We start from the raw sequence: 19381 nt of genomic DNA, 5'->3' as shown, positions 1-19381 counted from the left end.
AAATGCTTAATTAGTTTATAATCCTTCCTCATAGTGACGTACCTGGTCAGTATTAGCTAGCTAATCTCTTTCTTTTTAAATGGGCATTATGGAAGCATCAGCAGTGATTTCCCTAGTCAAAGCTGTGCTGAGATTTTTTTCAGTGGAAGCAATTTACCGGTAGTCTAGACTTCAAGACAATCAGTGGATATGAGATATAATGTCTTGGTAGACAAGATCTGCTTAAAGTAAACCCCTTGCCTGTTTAATACAATATACACAATTAGGGAAACAACCCCTGAACAAGAAGGAGCTGCTGCTGCTGCTGATCTGCCTAAACCTAAAAGAGTAACAATAAAACAGTGAACAGGGTGGTGATACAATGACTACTGCAATTGACACAAGATAATATCACCAAGGCAACTACTGTATCTGTAGTTGCAAACAATAAACCTCCTTAAAAATGGCAAAAGTAGTTTCTTTCCCAAATAGGTTTTATCTTAAACAATAGCAAACACAGTTCACTTGTAATATATCAGTGGTTCAGTGCTCACTTCTTCTCTTTACAAAATAGATTTTTTTATTGAGCAATTGCAAATGCAATCACTGAGCTGTCAAAATCTGTTGTAACAGAACTGCACTCATCTATTTATTCTTGTAGATATACCCCTGCTTTAAAACATTTCCATACTCTTCTCTTGTATGTCATTTACTACAAAGGTGTGTGTTAATTATGCATTTTTAACGTATTTTTAATTTTAATTTTCCTTATTCTACTTGTTAATTCAGTGCAATTCTGTTGCAATGGATTCTAACAGCTTGATGATTAAGCTCTTTAGCGACGAAACGCCGGATTACCAGAACGACGTCCAAGCTGGTATATCACAAATGGACTCTTTATTACTGCGTTTGCAATTGTTCAAGATAAAATCTATTTTGGAAAGAGAAGAAATGAGCACTGAACCACTGACATATGACAAGTGAACTCTTTATTTACTGTGTTTGCTATTGTTTAAGATAAAACTGATTTGGGGAAAAAACTACTTTTGCCATTTTTATGGACATTTATTGTTTGTTTACAAATATTTGCGTTGGTGATATAAACCTAAAAGAGGGCAAATACTTAAAACATTCCCTGCACTAGGTTGCCATGTCATGTGGCCCAGGTATATGGGCTTAGGATCCAGCCTAAGTGTCCCATGCTCTTGCCCTGCCGAGGCCTGACTCTCATAATACCTCTTTGTGGGCTCTTACACCAGTACCAACTCAGCCAGCTTTGGCTCAGCTCAATGAGAAAATTATGCTGGTTGTCAGGCTTCAGCGAATTAGCTTCCTCCCCCTGTGGCAGTAGATAAGAAGATCAAACGAATGGAACATCTTACCAGTTAGAATCTTTAATAATCATAGGCGCCGACTCCATGGGGCTTGAGGGGGCCCGAGCCCCCTCAAAAATTCGTTTGGGGGGGCTCCGCCCCCCCAATAATCTCCGGCGCCCCTCCAGCAGAGCGCCATCGCCGCCCCTCCCCCAGCCCAAAATGCACAGGGAGGGGCGGGCTGCATGCCTCCTGCCCTCCCTCCCGAGCAAAAGCTCCACCCAATTTCCTTTGGAGCTGATTAATAGGCGCAGCACGCTCTCCCCTATTCGCTCACGAGGAGGCGGCGCCACTTTATTTGCATATTCATGAGCTTATTTATTATTCATGAGCTTTCCCGGGCCCCCCCAATATTTTTTATAAGTCCGCGTCCCTGTTAATAATCACAGTGAGAGAACAAAGAACACATCTTCTAGAAATGGCGGTGCTCCCAGTTAAGGGTCACCCATCCTTCCATCCTTCTTCTCCTAGCTCTTCCTCATCCAGCATTTCCCAGCTTCTGCCTTCTGAACTATGCCCCTCTGCAAACCACTGTTCCAAATCTATACTGTCCTCCTGCTCCTGGGAAGATTAAGGATTGGGTGAGGGGTGACTCCCACCATTCTTCCTCAGTGCAGCCCTCCTCAGCACGGTCCCTGACATTGGTGGATTTTCCCCCAAGGTAAGATTGGGGACTTAGCACCAACTGAGCCCAAGGACTGGCCACCTGAACTAGAGAACCACTGCATTGGAGGTTGCTCATTCCAGCCTATTTTTCCCATAGGGTTGCCCCCAACATGTGCTGAAAATCCTTGATCTGTCAGACACTGACATTTCTCCTAAGTCAGAATACAAAGCTTGAAATTGAAACTTCATTTTCAGGCCAGATGTCTAAGGAATGTATAAGAGATTTGATACCAGCAAATTACTTAGGGGTCTCCGGTGTCTTCAAATGTTTGACTTCAAGTGAAATGAGAAAAATTCACTGTGCTTTAGGCAACTTCCAGTATTTGTGGATACCTCCTTGTGAATAAATACAGAGTTAGGTTTATAAGCAGAACTCATTTCATTTCCCTTGGAATTTCTCAGCTCCTTCACCAATACCCCAAACTTTCTTTTTTCTTCTTTCTTTTGAAATCTTTTTTTTTTTTAATAATTTTTATTGATTTTACAATTTAGTTTTCCATTTACAAAAAACAAAAACAAAATCGACAAGTATAGAATTATTCTCCATATTCTCCAGCTTCCATCCTCCCTTTCGTGGGATCCACTAATAATCATTTTCACCACATATCATATTATCTTCCATATATCCATAAATCTCTATTTTCTCCTTTGGTTCCTTTCACATTGTGAGCGTTATTTCAATCCTGCTAATGTTTTTAACAGTTTACAATGTTCTGTCAAATATATTACAATTTTTTCCCAGTCTTTGTTGAAGTTTTTGTCATCCTGATTCCTGATTTTTCCAGTCATTTTGGTCATCTCAGCATAGTCCATCAATTTTACTATCTACTCTTCTCTTGTAGGTATTGTGTCATCCTTCCATCTTGGGCTAAGAGCAACCTGGCCACCATTGTTGTGTACATAAATTGTCTTTTGTCCTCCCTTCGTATCTCAGCACCTATAATTCCTAATTAAAAGGCTTCTGGTTTCTTTACAAATGTTATTTTGAACATTTTTTAAAGCTCATTACATATCATCTCCCAATATGTTTTATTGCCTTACAAGTCCACCACATATGAGAAAAGGTGCCCTCTTTTTCTTTCTATTTCCAACATATACTTGAACTGGTCTTATACATTTTAGCTAATCTTATACAATTTTAGCTAATTTACTAATTTTATTTGATTTTACATATGTAAATTACAATTAGTTATAGTACTAAATACATAACCATAAAATGATATTTCTCTGAATTTCAAGACTTTTCCCCATACCCACCAACAGTCCTATTGCCAACATTTCCAACTGCATATTATTTCATCGTCTATGTTTTGTATCTGTCCATAATATTTGGTACATGACAAGTGAGACTAAAACCCTGCTAATGTTCTCATCTGCTTACAGTGGTCTCCTAAATAAATTAATTAAACGTTCCCCATTCTTTCTTGAATTTATTGTCTTCTTTGTCTCTGAGTTTCCCAGTCATTTTTACTATTTCAGGATAGACTAAGAGCTTAGTTTTCCATTCCCGTCTGGCAGCGACTCTTTCTTCATATCTAGGCTAGTAGCATCCATGCTGCTGTTGTCAGATACATAAAGAGTCTTTACCAAACTCACCTTCCTTTAGGTGGAAATTTGGCAGCCCATTATTTGGTCACAGTAATCAGCAGCAGTGTGTGTGTGTAGATGTGATAAAAGAAAAGGAACAGAGTTTCTTTTGTGCTTTTGCGAACCACAAGAGAAGAGCTTGGGATTACCCATGGGCTGGACAACTGTAGCCTTAATCCTTTTCCTTGCTTATTTTCAAATATATCAAGTAACTTTTTCAAATCGCAGCAGAAAGCAATCCTTACCCTTCGAGGCTCGAGCTGACGCAGTCCAAGGACATAAAAGGCACAGATGTTCAGTGTCCACAGATTGCATTTCTTTTAAGGAGAGTAAAAGTTATAAGGTCTTACATTCCACCCCCTAGGGAATTTCTTTTTGATTGCTATGAACCTGTGACTCAGTCCAGTAATGACAATGTATCACAGCTTAGTTCCATCTGTGGCCATCTGTTTGTTGAATTTTTATAAAAGCTGAAACTCTTTAGGGAAGCCACTTCTCAATCTATATATTTTACACTGCATCTGAATGCATATTAATTGACCCAGGGAAAGAGCACATCCGGTATATTTAATTGCTTAGTGCTATTCTGTAGACAATGGAACCATTCTTAATTATATACCATTGAGCATTGCTGTAATTTCATATCCCATCCTATCTTGACTGCTTACCCCAACATTAAATCCCAATGATATTTCGAAACGAGTAATAGGCTTTACACGGGCAGTTGATTTTAATTAAGTTCAAGAAATTGGGGGGGGGGTGTTGCAGGGTACAGTGGTACCATGGTTTTCAAACTTAATCCGTTCCGGAAGTCAGTTCCAAAACCAAAGTGTTCCAAAACCAAGGCACAGTTTCCCATAGAAAGTAATGCAAAATGGATTAATCTGTTCCTGACTTTTTAAAAACACACATCCTAAAACAGCAATTTAACATGAATTTTACTATCTAACGAGACCATTGATCTATAAAATGAAAGCAATAATCAATGTACTGTACTATAACATAAATAAGACAGTATTTTAGATGATAAAAAATAAAATTTATTTATTTATTCTTACCTGAACTGATGATAGTCATTGTTTGGATGGGGGGCTTTTATCCATTTCCGCAGTCAAACAATCAATTCATCAGTAGCTGAACTGGGTTCCACACAGTCACAAAAACACATTAACCGAAAAAGCCTCAGAAACAAAACCACAAAATAAATAGCAAAAACAAAAGCACCAAACTAATCCGTTCCGAAAGTCTGTTTGACATCTGAAATGTTTGAAAACCAAGAAACTACTTCTGATTGGTGCAGGTGCCCCAGAAACAATAGCTGACAACCACATCAGACATACAGCTTCTGAAAATCATTCGAAAATCGGAACACTTACTTCCAGGTTTTCAATGTTTGCGAACCAAGGCATTGGAGAACCAAGGCACCACTGTATTTAGGATTGTTAACCTCCATCTGTAAAAAGAATAAAATAAATAAAGAGTTTCATATCAGAAATGCAAGCAAATTCCCACTAATGCATGGCATATTGAAGTGGTAACTAGAAGTACAATTTTCATTTTGCTGATTTACAGGTATTTAGCTGCAGATACATTTGACAACGAACCAAGACTTAAGATGGTAAAAGTTTTGGTCACAATCCTAAATCACTTTAAGATCTCTTCTTCATCTTCTTTTCCCCCAAATGGAAGAGATGTAACAATAATATGAAGTCTGTGTTTGAAATCAGTGGGACCTCAACAGTATAATTCTCTATAAATCTAAGCAAATGTAATCCCCATAGGCTTCAATGGGCCTTACTCCCAAGGAATTGTGCAGAGGATTGCAGCCTAAATGACTTAATTTGCCTGAATCTTACCCTTTTATTATGGAATCACACCAGTTCTCTGAGCGTTGCAATATGAGGATTGCTTCAATTGAATCAGAAGAACTAATAAAACTGTAGTATAAAAGTGGTTAGAAAAGAATAAAAACATAAAATCTGGCAATTGAAACATACAAAACAGGGTTTGATCTTATGGGTCAGGAAAAACTGGGCAAAAAGATATTTCTTTACAAAATGTGTGTTGCCTCTTTGTGTGGGCTGAATAATAAGGCAGATTGGGGTGATTCAAAGGTCTTTTACTTCTTCCTGAGTCAAAGTGTGATGTCAATAACATCCCCTACACATATCAAGTCGAATGATGACTCACACAAAGTATTAACTTGCTCTGTTTTGCCTATATCTTTAGAAGCTATGTTACCCAAGGATGACCTTTTTTAAAGTCAAATGCTTCATTTAAGTATTTTTCAAGATTTTACATTGCTCTGACATAATTTTTTTAAAAAAATGTTGGAGGACACAGGATCTGGGCTCCAAATATTTTGGTCATGAGCACCGGAAAGGAAAGGCTAGTATGTTATATAAAGTTATCAAAAATGTACAAGCAAGAATGCACATCACTTGAGATAAGGAAGAGCAAGAGGCAACCCCCCCACTCCCAACTCCTATAAGAGATTATGAAAGAAAATGAAGGGTCCCCCCCCCTTCTTCCACAAGATGCCCCTTGACCAATCTTTCTGCAATTTGTCAGACTTAATCCACTCTAGGGGGACTCCCAGGTCTGTAAAATTCATTTATTTTGGCCTACAGGGGAAAAGAATTATAGTATTTTTAAACAGGGAACCAGGCAGAAGGCCTTCTCAGTAGTGGCACCCTCCCTGTGGAATGCCCTCCCATCAGAACAACTATCTGACTTTTAGAAGACATCTGAAGGCAGCCCTGTTTATGGATCTTTTTAATGTTTGATATTTTATCATGTTTTACTATTCAGAAACCCAGCCAGGTGGGTATTATTATTATTATTATTATTATTATTATTATTATTATTATTATTATATTCCCCATTATAGTGAATGGAGAAACACAGAGCTTCATTTTAAAAGAGTGCCTCAGAACCCACAACACATATTGCAATCGAAACAGAAAGAGCACAGAGTTATTCAGAAAGAGTAAATTCCATTTATATGGCATTTACTTCCAGATATTATTAGGGGTGCAGCTTAATTCGTATGCATGTTTATGATGGACTGCAGTTTGTTTGCCTGTTTTGCAGTTTTCTGTAATCTATTTATTATTACTATTATGTATTAAATTTGTATACCAACCTTCCTCTGCAGAGCTGTGTGGTTCACAATTCTATCCAGACTCTCCCCTCAGGAGCCTTCCAGGTGGCTTACAAAGGTTATTAAAAAAAGAAAGAAAAAAGAAAATAATAATTCTGAAACTAGTACAAACCAGTAAAATCTTAAAAGGGCAACATAGGCTAAAGGGGAGAGAGAGCTAGTAAGATCTGTTTGATGTTAATAAAAACTCAGAATGGGGTGGAATTTGCATGCAGGTGAAATTGGCCAAGAGGGAGCAAGACAGATTGGCTTGAGGAGAAAATCCCACTGCTGTATTTCTGAAGTTCCAACATATAATGTAAACTATAGAAACTGTTTGTGCCCACGTTCTAATGAGTGTCATTTGCATGTGCGTTCACAGAAGTTCATTTAGGTTAACTGAGATTCTGCACAATTTCCTTCTTAAATACGCCTTTATTATTTCATTACAACAACTTCCATCTGAGTGTCTCACAAGAGCATTTAATTTGGATTTAATGCGGTGGGTACTGTTTATTAATTAAACATCAAATGATTATTAAAACATACTTATTGAGATTTAACAGCTTTGTCAAAAGATGTGGCTGGCTGCAGACATAATTAGCTAGGAAATAATGAACATGTTATTATGCCAGTATATTTTATATATTAAAAAGCGCAACAGTGTTCACTTGTGAAAATGAAATACACGGACACTTTCCAACATTATCTATTAGCAAAGAAATTAGATACACAATATTTGAAACCTCAAAATTATATGTACATCTTCATGCAAGAGGCAAGGAAATTTGGGCAAATTCTAAGTCGTAGCTGTTATGTCTTTGCAGTAACAATGATTATTTGCAAATAGGCTTATTAACCCAAGATTTAACCCTGCAAATGCAACCTGTAGAAAACAAGGATCCACTATCCAAAATATCATCCAGCTGTTGATCTATACTATGATATCACATTGGCCCATGTCCTCCTGACATCTCACTGTTTCCCCCAGTATCCCCCTGCTTTACATCAGTTTCTGCTGGAGATTGGGGGTGGGAATTTGGTTTGCATTTTAATCAATACATGAGTCAAAACACAGCTGTCCTTCCAAATTCACATTTCCCAATGCAGTCCTCCAACTGAAAAAGCATACAAAGCAGCACAAAGAAGGAAAATATGTACAGCCATGCACATACAAGTGGAAATTAAAATTCAGAGATGTATTATATTAGGGAGAATTGCTTGCAAAAATGTGTAAGCAAAATTACATACAAAACGAGGTACATTGTGAGAAACGCACTTGAGGGTGTGCTTGAATATTTCCCTTGACTTTTTTTTTTAGAAACTGATGTGGAAATCAGGTAAACAGAACTTAAGAATGGGGAAAAAGAGGAAAGGAGAGAAGCCAAAATGGACAGATTCATCCATCCTATTGTCTACCACTGGCAGGAAGTGGAAAAATACATTGCCAGAAGGCAAGTTTTGCTATGGACTCTCCCTGCAAGAGAGGGGAGTGGTTGTGGGCAGGAGCCTGAGCTCCGCCCCTAGCAGGGGGCGTTAGCCCCCTGCTTACATTACCTGGCTGGCGCCCACGACCCTCGGCAGGCATCCAACCAGGTGCCTGAGGGGGGGCGTGTTTAGCAGCCTTTTGCTGTGGCGCCAGCCTTTCCCCGGCCTCATTCTTCGTCGTCTCACTCCGAGTCACCCACCCTCCACTCCCTTTGAGTTAGGGCTTAGGTCATTGGCCTTGCTATGGACCTTAGGTTGATTGCCTTGGTTGTCTAAGGGGCCTGGTAGGAGTTTTTCCATTTGGCATTAGGCTTTTTGTTTTTTTCGCCCTCTCGTAGCAATCATCACAACTTTTGTGGTATTGGTGGGTAGGTTAGGCATTGGAATAATGTGTTATGCTGTGTCGAAGAGCTAGGTGTGGCCATCACCTATGCCTTCAATTTTGGGGTATTCCGTTAAAGGAATCTGGCGGTCATGTATTCTGTCCGATGCCTGCTTGGCGGGAGGCCATGGCACGACCCTCGGTGACATCAGGGGTGAGCCTATAGTTGGATTAGCATCAACAGGCTCCACCTTCTGGTGAATAAACCCACTTGTTTGAGAAATCCAATGCCTAAGCCTTTTCACTGCTGTAATCAATAAAGTTGTGGCCTTTCCTTGCCCATTAACCTTATATCACGTGTCCTTGTGTATTCTTTCCACATTGCGGGGGTCGGGTCCTTGAACCACAAACATTACAGAACAGGAGAAGGAAGAGAGGAATGATGCCATTTTTAGTGGTATCTCCTTGCTTTTTGTAGCATCAAGTTCCACCCTGGATTTTCCATTTTCTGCTTAGTGATGTACTACGCAGGTAGCATTGATCTGTTCACAGCATTTGATTATACATCGCCAGAAAGCGGAGAAAAAGCTCTCCATTCTGCTACTGTATATATATATTTAAAAAATTGCTGCTTTGTGCTTCAAAGAATTGTGATCTGAAATAAAAAATACAGAATCCATGTCTCTACAGATAGCCTACCATTCATTCTGGCTATCACCTTGTGGCAGAGTGGCAAATACATAAACCAAAAACAGCAATGTGAAATGGGAGTCCATGATGTAATAAGTAAAGCACTGAAATGACTGTGTACTGTAAATGATGAGTATATCTTTTCATTGGTCCATGAACATAAAAATGTGACTGGCAATATAGGCTGTGATTTCAACCAGTAGTGGCAAGGTTTTGAGGTTTATGAAGAGAAGTTTAAATGTTAAATTTCAAGTGCAGCTTATACTTACTGAATGTGATAAACCCTAACTTTTCACATATGGAGTTATCAATGTAAACAAACCAGAGACATAACACGGGAGGAAATTTTATTTATATCAAAAATGGGAAGGGCATATTTGCCAATAACTTAAAAGGAGTTTTACACAACTGATCTATGCATTTCAACCAGGAATGGGGGAGACATTTGAGACAGTTTGCATTTCAAGGCAATCCTACCTAATTCACTATTTCTGAAAGAATATGCAAATGGAAACAGTCATTCTTTGACATTCACATTTCTCTGAATTTTGCAATACATTTGTCCAGTGTGCATAAAAAATACATATATCAGCAAAAATAATGTACCCAGATGCATTATGTCAGCAAAACATGCTTTGCAAAAATGTGCTATATAGTCATACCTAGATTCTCAAATGTAATCCATTTCGGAAGTTCATTAGACTTCTGAAAACCAAGGCATGGCTTCCAATTGGCTGCAGGAGCTTCCTGCACTCAATTGGAAGTGCAGAAGCCGCATCGGACATTTGGCTTCTAAAAATAGCTCGCAAACCAGAACACTTCCAGGTTTGTGGCCTTTGGGAGCCAAAACGTTTGAGATCCTAGCAGTTCAAAAACCAAGGTATTGGACAAAGTTGCATACAAAACTGCATATTAGGCGAAATTCTAACTAAAATGCTGCTGAATTTTCAGGATCCCCTTTGTCTTCTTCTTTGTAAATTAATGTGGAGAACTAAATATATATGCACAATTGAGCATAGAAAAAACCTAAGAGATCACCAAGACATGGGAGACATGGGATAGAGTTCATCCCTCCTTTGGTAATTTTCCCAGTGTAAGTAAATGGCTCAAATTCATTCCTTTTGAGGAAAATACCACACTGACCTTGGTTACAAAAGTGGTAAAAGACCTTCTGATTCTATCTGCTCATGCTCTTTGGGCAGCAAACATATTCTCCAATTCTCCTATGTCTTTGGGCAGCAAACATATTCTCCAACACAACAGCTAACTGCCTGCCTGCCCCAATTCAAAAACATTTGCAAATCTTCCACATCCCCCCAATCACACTTGAGAAGGTTTGTGTGCTTGATCTGACTTTAGCAAAATTATTCAGATTTGATTAAGACCAACTACAGGCAGAATCAACACATTTGCATTTTCTTCACCCTGGTCAAAATGTAGATATGAGTTTTGTGAGGGGTGGGGTTAGCTGACTTTGTGGTCACAAAGCATTTTGCTATTTGTTTCCAGCAGCAAGCTGTCAATTAATTAGATAATCTCTCCAAATAAGGAGATTAACTGAATTATCAATACGACTCTGCGGGTCAAAGCCAACAATAGCATGAAAAGGATTAAATGAAAGCTTATTTAATGTGTGCCCTGCATACTAATCAAGAACAGTAATTAAGAGGTGGTTGTTTAAAGGGATGCTGCAGTCCGTGGCATTTTGCTCTCTTCCTTTTCCCCTGTACGTTAGCGAAAACATTCACTTTTGCTGAAAAAAAGAATGTTCAAAGAAACGATTGCACATAATGAATGGATGAAGGACAAGACACGTATGTACATATCACTAACTGGATAGCAAATTGCAAGGACAAAATGGTCTCGGAGTCATAGCCCTGTAGCCATAATTGGAATCCCTCCAATCTGCTGTTTTGGAGGAGGAGCTGCATTTATTTCTCTGCTGGTTTTCCTTCCCCACCCAGTGGAAAAACAAAGTGGAATTCCAGCTTGCTGTAGCCCAATATGTTCCTATGTATGTTCAGGCAGGTTTGAGTTTCCCAGCATCTGTTTTTCATATGCAGGGGCAAGTTCAAATCAGTCATGAACATTACTTTATGTTCAGCCTAATAGTCAGGGACTGGGCAGAGGAGGAATGGTAGAGATCGCCTCCCCAGCCTGACCCTTCCAGAGAACAGGAAGACAGTATATCCCCCCCCCCAGTTGGATAGACATGAAGACACAGGACACCAGAATTTAAGGTTAATGGGTGAAAAATGGTGACAACTTTATTGATTACAGGTAAGAGCGGTATTGGCTTTAGTCATTGGTCCTATCTGGCATAAAACCGGAAGGGGTTAACAGCAACAGGGGGAGCCCCTGAGATGCACATCCCTAGGCGATCCCCGAGGGGTCACCACTCGGGAGCACGCTTTAGGCCCTAGCCTCCATAGGTTTCGGACGAGGCAACGCCCCCCAGAATCCTTTATCGGACCACCCCTCAATATTTGGGGGAGGTGGTGGCACTCCTCCCCCCCCAACTCATCAGCATAATAATACCCTTACCAATGCCTAACCGCCCAAACCAAAGATGTTGTGACATTTTGCTACGAGGTAGGCAAAAAAACCAAATGGCTTTAAAAACAATGCCAATTAGCCAAGTGGAAAAACTCCTACCAGGCCCCTTGCGGCGACCAACCGAGCTCCATAGCAAAGTCAGAGGGAAAACCTAGAGGGCGGGTGGGTGGGAAACTGCAGCTGAATCGAAGAAGAAAAGGGGCATTTTCGGGCCACACTGTCCTTAAATGACCCTAGCCCCGCCCCTGCAGCCAGCCCAGGGTATTGGCTGGCCCAGGGTACGATGCGGCCCGAGGATTCCCCTGATCGCTCGGGGCTGCAGCCAGCCCCACCTGGATGATGGTGGGCGTGAGCCCGCAACCCCCCCTCCTGATGTCAGGAGTGGCTTTGCGGGAGGTCACAGCTCAGAGGCAGATGAGGGGGAAAGCTGGGAAATAATGGGAGTGGAGCAGGAAGAAGAAGAAGCACCCGGGGAGAGACAGCTGGCAGACTCAGTGTCCTGGAGTGCCTTGCATCAGCTTCGGCTGGTGACCCAGCTACGCCCCTATCTGGACTGGGATAGCCTAAATACTGTTATCAATGCTCTGGTAACTTCAGGGTTAGATTACTGCAATGCGTTATACGTAGGGCTGCCTCTGAAGACGGCTTGGAAACTTCATTTGGTGCAGAATTCAGCAGCCAGGTTGCTCACCAGAGCAAGATGGTTTGAGCATATTACACTGATCCTGGTCCAACTGCACTGGCTACCAGTTAGTTTTTGGGCCCAATTCAAAGTGCTGGTTTTGACCTATAAAGCCTTAAATGGTTCAGGACCAGAATACCTCAAGGGCCGCCTCTTTCCATATGAACCTACTGAGACCCCAAGATCATCTTCTGAGGCCCTTCTTTGTGTGCCTCCTCCTCAAGAGGTCCAGACAACACCCAGGGAAGTTCGCCTGGCGCCTTCATTATACACCTTTAGGCGCCAGGCAAAAACATTCCTTTTAAACCAGGTTTTTGGTTGATCTGATTGACATCCAACACCCTTTTTGAATTTGGCTTTGGGGGAGGGGGTTATTGGGTTACTGCTTTTGTTTTTATTTTATACGTTGTGGTCTTGTTGTGAACCTCCCTGAGACCTCCAGGTATAGGGTGATGTATAAGTTGAATAATAAAAAATAATAATTAGAAAGCATTTAAGACCCCCCCACCCGAACCTTGCGGGTATTGAAAGTAGGAGAGCAGAAAGCTCAGAGGCGGAAGGCACAGATCAGCCACCATAGGGATGATGTGATGGCCTGGGATTTGGACTCGGAGGCTGAACCTGAGGAATCCCAGCCTGCACAGGTGAGGACCCTGCCTCCAGAACCAGCTGAGCCGGGGCTGGGGCTTGAGCCTGAAGGGTCCTCACCTGTGCTGGATCCTCAGGTGCAGGCACCAGCTGAGTCTGCTCTGGCCCCTGAGGGGATCGAGGACCCATTGCCTGCAGTTGCTCCACTCTCAGCCCCGTCAGGAGAAGAAGAAGTTGCCTCTGGGTCTGGTAATCCTCCAGCCTCTCCTGAGCTGCAGAGGCTCATGGCAGAGAGGCAGAGGGAACTAAGTTCTTGCAGGAGGAGTGCTCACCTCCAGGCCAGGAGAGGCGAGTCACCTGTGGACTGGGGCCGCCCTATGCCTCGGCACAGTTAAAAGCCATCCAGCCCAGTCCCAGGTAGCAGGAGCAACATTGTTGGTAGCCTGTTCCTGCCCGCACCTTGTCCTGCTCTTCTGCCAGAGTTCCTGACCTCACCTGACTCCCTGCCTTGGACCCTGCTTCAGCTTTGATGGACAGCCTCCATACCAAACCCTTGACCTCGGACTGGACTCGGACCTAGCCGCACGGTTAGCCCTCGGGACCAGCACAGATGATGTATAATAGAAGAGACAAAGAGCGTGGGATTTCACTCAGAGCAACACCATTATTCCAGGAGGCTGCATTTCTAAGTCTCTCCGTGTGAATATTGAATAAAATGCATTGGTAAGAATTTCCTTGTCTTATCCATTCTTGGCAACCTGCTTGGGGGGGGGGTAGGGTTAGGGGGCTGGATTCTCTGAAGCCTGACGCTAATATAATTCACACAGTTGTTGAGAGGACAGTGATAACTCAGCCTGCACATTTAGAACATAGGAAGCCCGACCATTGATCCATTCAGCTCAGTATTATCCAAACAGGGGTTCGGGCAGGGATCTCTCCCAGCCCTGCTTAGAGATGCCTGGGGGCTAGATCTGGACCTTTTGCATAAAAAGCAGTTGCTCTATCACTGAGCTTAGCATTTCTGTACCTTGGGCTATGGAGGCAAGGACCTAAATGCATCATCAAACTATTATTTCTCTTAATAAGGAATTTCCAGTAGAACAGGAGCTGCAAGATGGTGAATCAAAACAGGCTGTTGACCCAGAATATCACAAGTAGAATATTTTAATATTAATAATATTTTAAAGCTTGTGGGGTTTTGGGGGTTTTTTTTAGGGGTGCAGGTTCACACCTAAATTGCAAAAAATAAAGAAAAAATCAACATAGTTAAGGGCACTTGTTCAGAATTCAAACATATCGGTGCCTCTAAAAAATTATCACCAATATTTTGAAATATGGGTGGAATCAGCCTGGATCTACAGTTCTCACGCAAGTAGAGCACGGGTGTGTTTTTCAAGAAGATACAGGATACAGATTGACTGCAGCTAACATGTGTACTAGGCTTCAAACACTAGTGGTGGGAGCATGTTGAAGACGGAGGAAATAGTAATTATAATTATCATTTATATTGGCCGCCTAATGCTAAAGCTTTAAAATCAAGCAAAAGCAGGTCCACATAAACAACGCAACTGTTAAAAGAATAAATCAAATTACAACCTGACAAACACCCCCTGCGCGCGCGCACACACACACACACACATACCAAAAGCAAGCATTAAAAGTACAGCTTTGCTGAACAGTAAAATAAACAATGTGAATCCACTGATCTTTGAAAATATCTGACTCAAGGTCACTCCTACAGCACCACCTACTGGTCTTCGTAACAGATTCCAAGAAGGGAGAAGGAATAGTAAATGCTGATATTAAATAAAAAACTTTGCAACAATCAGATATATTCTTTTTTATATAAATAATAATAATAAATAATAATAATAATAATCAGGGAAATGTAACTCAACACATTGGGGGTCCTGTGGAAAATATACTGGTGGCCGAAATCTTTGTAAAATTAGACACTGTCTAAATTTTATTAATTTTTACTACCGTATTTTACATTTTAGAATATTCATTTGAACAACCTTAAAATATCAATGACTTCCCTTCTTGTCCTTCCATGGTTCATTTTGCATATCATAAATCCCTGAATATTTTATATAAACTAAACCATTCAGTATTCCATTTTTACATCCATCATAACTTATTTACAGTATTGGATTTATCTTAATGCTGCCAATGTTATCAAATGCACACAATTTTCTCCCATATATTCATTAAACATTTTCCAATCTTCTTTAAACATATACATAATTAACCTTTTTTGACACCTGGGAATTTCAGTCTGAATTATCTCCAACAAAAAGGACTCTCTTTTTTTTAAAAGTACCTTTAAACATTTTTTTTCCAATTTATTATAAATTATTTCCCAATACTCTTTTACCCTTTTACAAATCCACCACATGTGAAAGAACATACCCTCAGCCTCATTGCATCTCCAGTACTTAACTGATTGAGTCTTCTACATCTTAGCAAGTCCATTCGGAGTTAAATACCCTCTGTAAATCATTTTCAGGTAGTTCTCTTTCAAGGAATAACATGCTGTGAACTTCAAATCTATATCATGTCCTGTATCTATTGCCCATTGTGTGAAATGACACTTTTAAACTTGTTCCTAAAACTTGAACTGTGGGAATAGGGGCCGGAGAAAAAGCTGCCCAAGTATGTGGATGACACCAAGTTATTCAGGTTCAGGGAGCTTGAAACAAAAAAGGGCTTGTGCGAAGCTCCAAAATGATCTCTCCAGACTTGTGGGGTGAGCGATAAATAGCAAACATTGTTTGATGCAAGTGTAAAGAGATGTGTGTAGGGAAAACAGTCCTGATTTCACATATAAAAAGGTAAACGACCCCTGGACGTTTAAGTCCAGTCAAAGGCGACTATGGGGTTGCGGCACTCATCTTGCTTTCATTCTGAGGGAGCTGGTGTTTATTCACAGACAACTTTCTGGGTCATGTGGCCAGTATGACTAAACAACCTCTGGTGCAATGGGACACTGTGATGGAAACCAGAGTGCACAGAAATGCCATTTACCTTCCTGCCACAGCGGTACCTATTTATTGCACTGGCATGCTTTCGAACTGCTAGGTTGGCAGAAGCTGGGACAGAGCAACGGGAGCTCACTCTGTCACAGGGATTCGAACCACCGACCTTCCAGTCGGCAAGCCCAAGACGCTCAGTGGTTTAGACCACAGTGCCACCTGTGTGCCCTTATATCCATATCATATATCATAGTGTATATGATTTAAGAAATATAATAAACGCAGTCTTGGGGTACTGGTGGAGAGCTCAATTAAAATGTTGACATGCACTAACTATTCAGCATCAATACAAACAGCAAGTGAAACAAAAACTTTCACAGGATCAACTGGTTGTTTTGAAAGGGGAATTGGGATTCCAGGTATACAGAACTCTCCTTCAGGCTCTGGATATGAGGGAGATTTTTAAAATGAACTTACTGGACTGTTGGGCTGAGCATTAGAGAGGTTTATTGGCTGCTGTAGTTGGTTGGCATGGAGATGCCCTCACAACAACGCAAACATGACATTATTATGTCACAAGCAGGATGAGCTCCAAGCCTTTGCAACGTGAGAGAGCTAACATTATGACCGAGCCCTATGAAAATGGATTTTCATAGCAGGTGATGATAAATAGTTTTATAGCGGCTTGGAAACTTTATGCTTTCTGAATGCCTTGTTAATCAAAGAGTTAGCCTTATGCGTGTTTGTTTGGGCTGATTCACAGTATTGCTTTCTGTGACATGTTGCTTGTTCCTAATGAAAGTATTGTTTGACTGTGGATTTTGATATTTGTCCAACGGACTGATTTAACTTCACCGTCCTTTTGCAGAGAGCTGTGTTTTAGATTTAGGTTCATCATAGTGCAACTCATCCACTTTTGTACTGGGATGGCAGCCTCGTATTACAGGGCCATTTTATACCGTCTGCATTCCTTGCTGCTGCCTGAAAATAGTAATTTGAAATGTGACCGTTTGGGTATTTTTCACCCTCTTTGGGGCAATGCTGTTTTGACATGAGGAGAAAGTCACATGGATGGGTTGCGAAATTGAGTATGAAGACAATCAGGATGAATCTTTGCAACAAGTGATGATAAATAGATTTATTTGGGAAGTATGCTAACTTTACTATTGGGGGAAAGTTGCAAGAGCAAAAACATTGCTGTATAGTCAGACTGAGTTACCTACATTTACTGGTCCCTGCAGCTGGCATGGAGGCAGTAGCCTAGGTTGAAAGCAAACATGGCATTCTGATGTCATCCATGATGTCACAAACAAGATAAGCTCAAATGATCAAAAAGTGAGGAACAGTTAACAGTCAGACAGAGTCTGAACAAAGTCAGGATGGATCTCCATAACTGGTGAGTGTAAATAGGTCTATTTGGGAGCTGTATCAGCATTATCAAAGTTAAAAGATTTGCAGATTGCTAAATCCTAATCTGCCAACTTCTAACACCTTGCCCAAGGACCTATCATAAAAAATAAGAGGACAAGAAGAACATACATTTAGAGAAGATTGGAAAATGTTTATTGAATATATGAGGAGAGATTGTGTACACTTGAAAACATTGGCAGAATTAAGATAAATTCAACAGTGTAAAAAAGTTTTGATGGATGTAACAATGGAATAGTGAATGGTTTAGTGTTTATGTAAAATATGCAGGAATTTATGTTATGCAAAATGAATCATGGAAAGAGAAGAAGGGAAGTCATTGATATTTCCTGTATATTTTAGAAGATATATTCTAATTACAAATAACATTTTTTTCTTCTTAAGAAAAAACAACAACACCCATCTCAAAATGTTATTGTATAAGAAAGCCAGCAGAGGGGGTACGAGTCAGTTAGCAGCTATCCTCAAGCTTAGCTAGGATTGCCATATTTCAAAAAGTAAAATTCCTGACAACCGAAAAGCTCTCTTTAGGAAGACCCCAAAATTGTTGAACTTCTTTTTAGGAAACCACAAAACTAGTGATTTTAAGCTTTTTGAGCTGTTTCCACTGCTATTTCCATCTTGTAGCCATAAAAAATACCCCCTGACACTATTATTTATACCCGAAAAGCAGGACGTTTCAGCAGTGCTTTTTTCTGGGGGCACCCCTAAACATTTTGTGAATCTGTTTGGCCTCACTGAGGGCCAGTATGAATAGGAAAATGAGAGTACCCCTATATATATATATATATATATATATATATATATATATATATATATATATGAAATTAAGCCCTGCTTGTCAGGAATTTTCTTGATGTATGGCAAGCCTAAGCTTAGCTACCACAGACAGCAAACAAGTTGAGGATCCTAGTCTTGAATTTTCTCTTTCTAGCAGTGCAGTGGAATTCACCTGACTGTCTGTCACCAAGACTCTCAGGTAGGATTTACTGCACATCCTATGTTTGCAAAAATCTATATGTAATGAGGAAGAGGATGGCTGTAGCCTGTAGCATAGTGGAAAAAAGATTATCTTGGATTGCAGAAGATCCCAGGTTCTTTTCTCTTTTTTTTGGAAAATAATTTTTATTTGGTTTTACAAACGCAGAGTTAGAACAGTGCAAAATAAATACCCATATTTACAGATTCCTCTGAATGTCTAGACACTCACCCCCATCACCTACATGGGTCTTATTGTCAATGTTTTCAACTGCATTTCCCCCCCCATATTCCTTAATTCTTAGGAATGTTGAGTTGTGTCGTAGAGAGAGGTATCCTGCAATGGCTGCTAAGAAGGAATAATAATAATAACAACAATAACAACAACAACAACAACAACAGCAACAACAACACTTTATTATTTATACCCCACCCATCTCGGTGGCTTCCAACAGATTATATATATATATATATATATATATATATATATGTATAGTGATAAAACATCAGTCATTAAAAACTTCCCTAAACAGGGCTGCCTTCAGATATCTTCTAAAAGTCAGATAGTTGTTTATTTCTTTGACATCTGATGGGAGGGCGTTCCACAGTGCAGGTGCCACCGAGAAGCTCTCTGCCTGGTTCCCTTTAACCTTACTTCTTGCAGTGAGGAAACCTCCAGAAGGCCCTTGGCACTGGACCTCAGTGTCCGGGCTGAACGATGGAGGTGGAGTTGCTCCTTCAAGTATACTGGGCCAAGGCCATTTAGGGCATTATAGGTCAGCACCAACACTTTGAATTGTGCTCGGAAACATACTGGAAGCCAATGTAGGTCTTTCTAAACCAGTGTTATATGGTCTCAGCAGCCACTCCCAGTCACCAGTCTAGCTGCCGCATTCTGGATTAATTGTAGTTTCCGGGTCACCTTCA

The 19381-nt window shown here is 40.6% G+C and overlaps 1 long non-coding RNA gene across 1 annotated transcript; it reads right to left on the bottom strand.

Moving 5' to 3' along the window:
- Positions 1-2560: 2560 nt before the first annotated feature.
- On the bottom strand, positions 2561-16563 carry LOC309373854. Its single transcript, XR_014170240.1, has 6 exons — positions 16526-16563; positions 6751-6817; positions 5462-5542; positions 4982-5058; positions 3851-3922; positions 2561-2964 (listed from the first exon to the last, which is right to left on the bottom strand). It is a non-coding gene; the product is annotated as an uncharacterized lncRNA (long non-coding RNA).
- Positions 16564-19381: the final 2818 nt, after the last annotated feature.

Source organism: Podarcis melisellensis, assembly GCF_964234715.1.
Source record: "Podarcis melisellensis genome assembly, chromosome: 7".
Taxonomy (NCBI): Eukaryota; Metazoa; Chordata; class Lepidosauria; order Squamata; family Lacertidae; genus Podarcis; species Podarcis melisellensis.
This window is presented reverse-complemented; position numbering and strand designations above follow the sequence as displayed.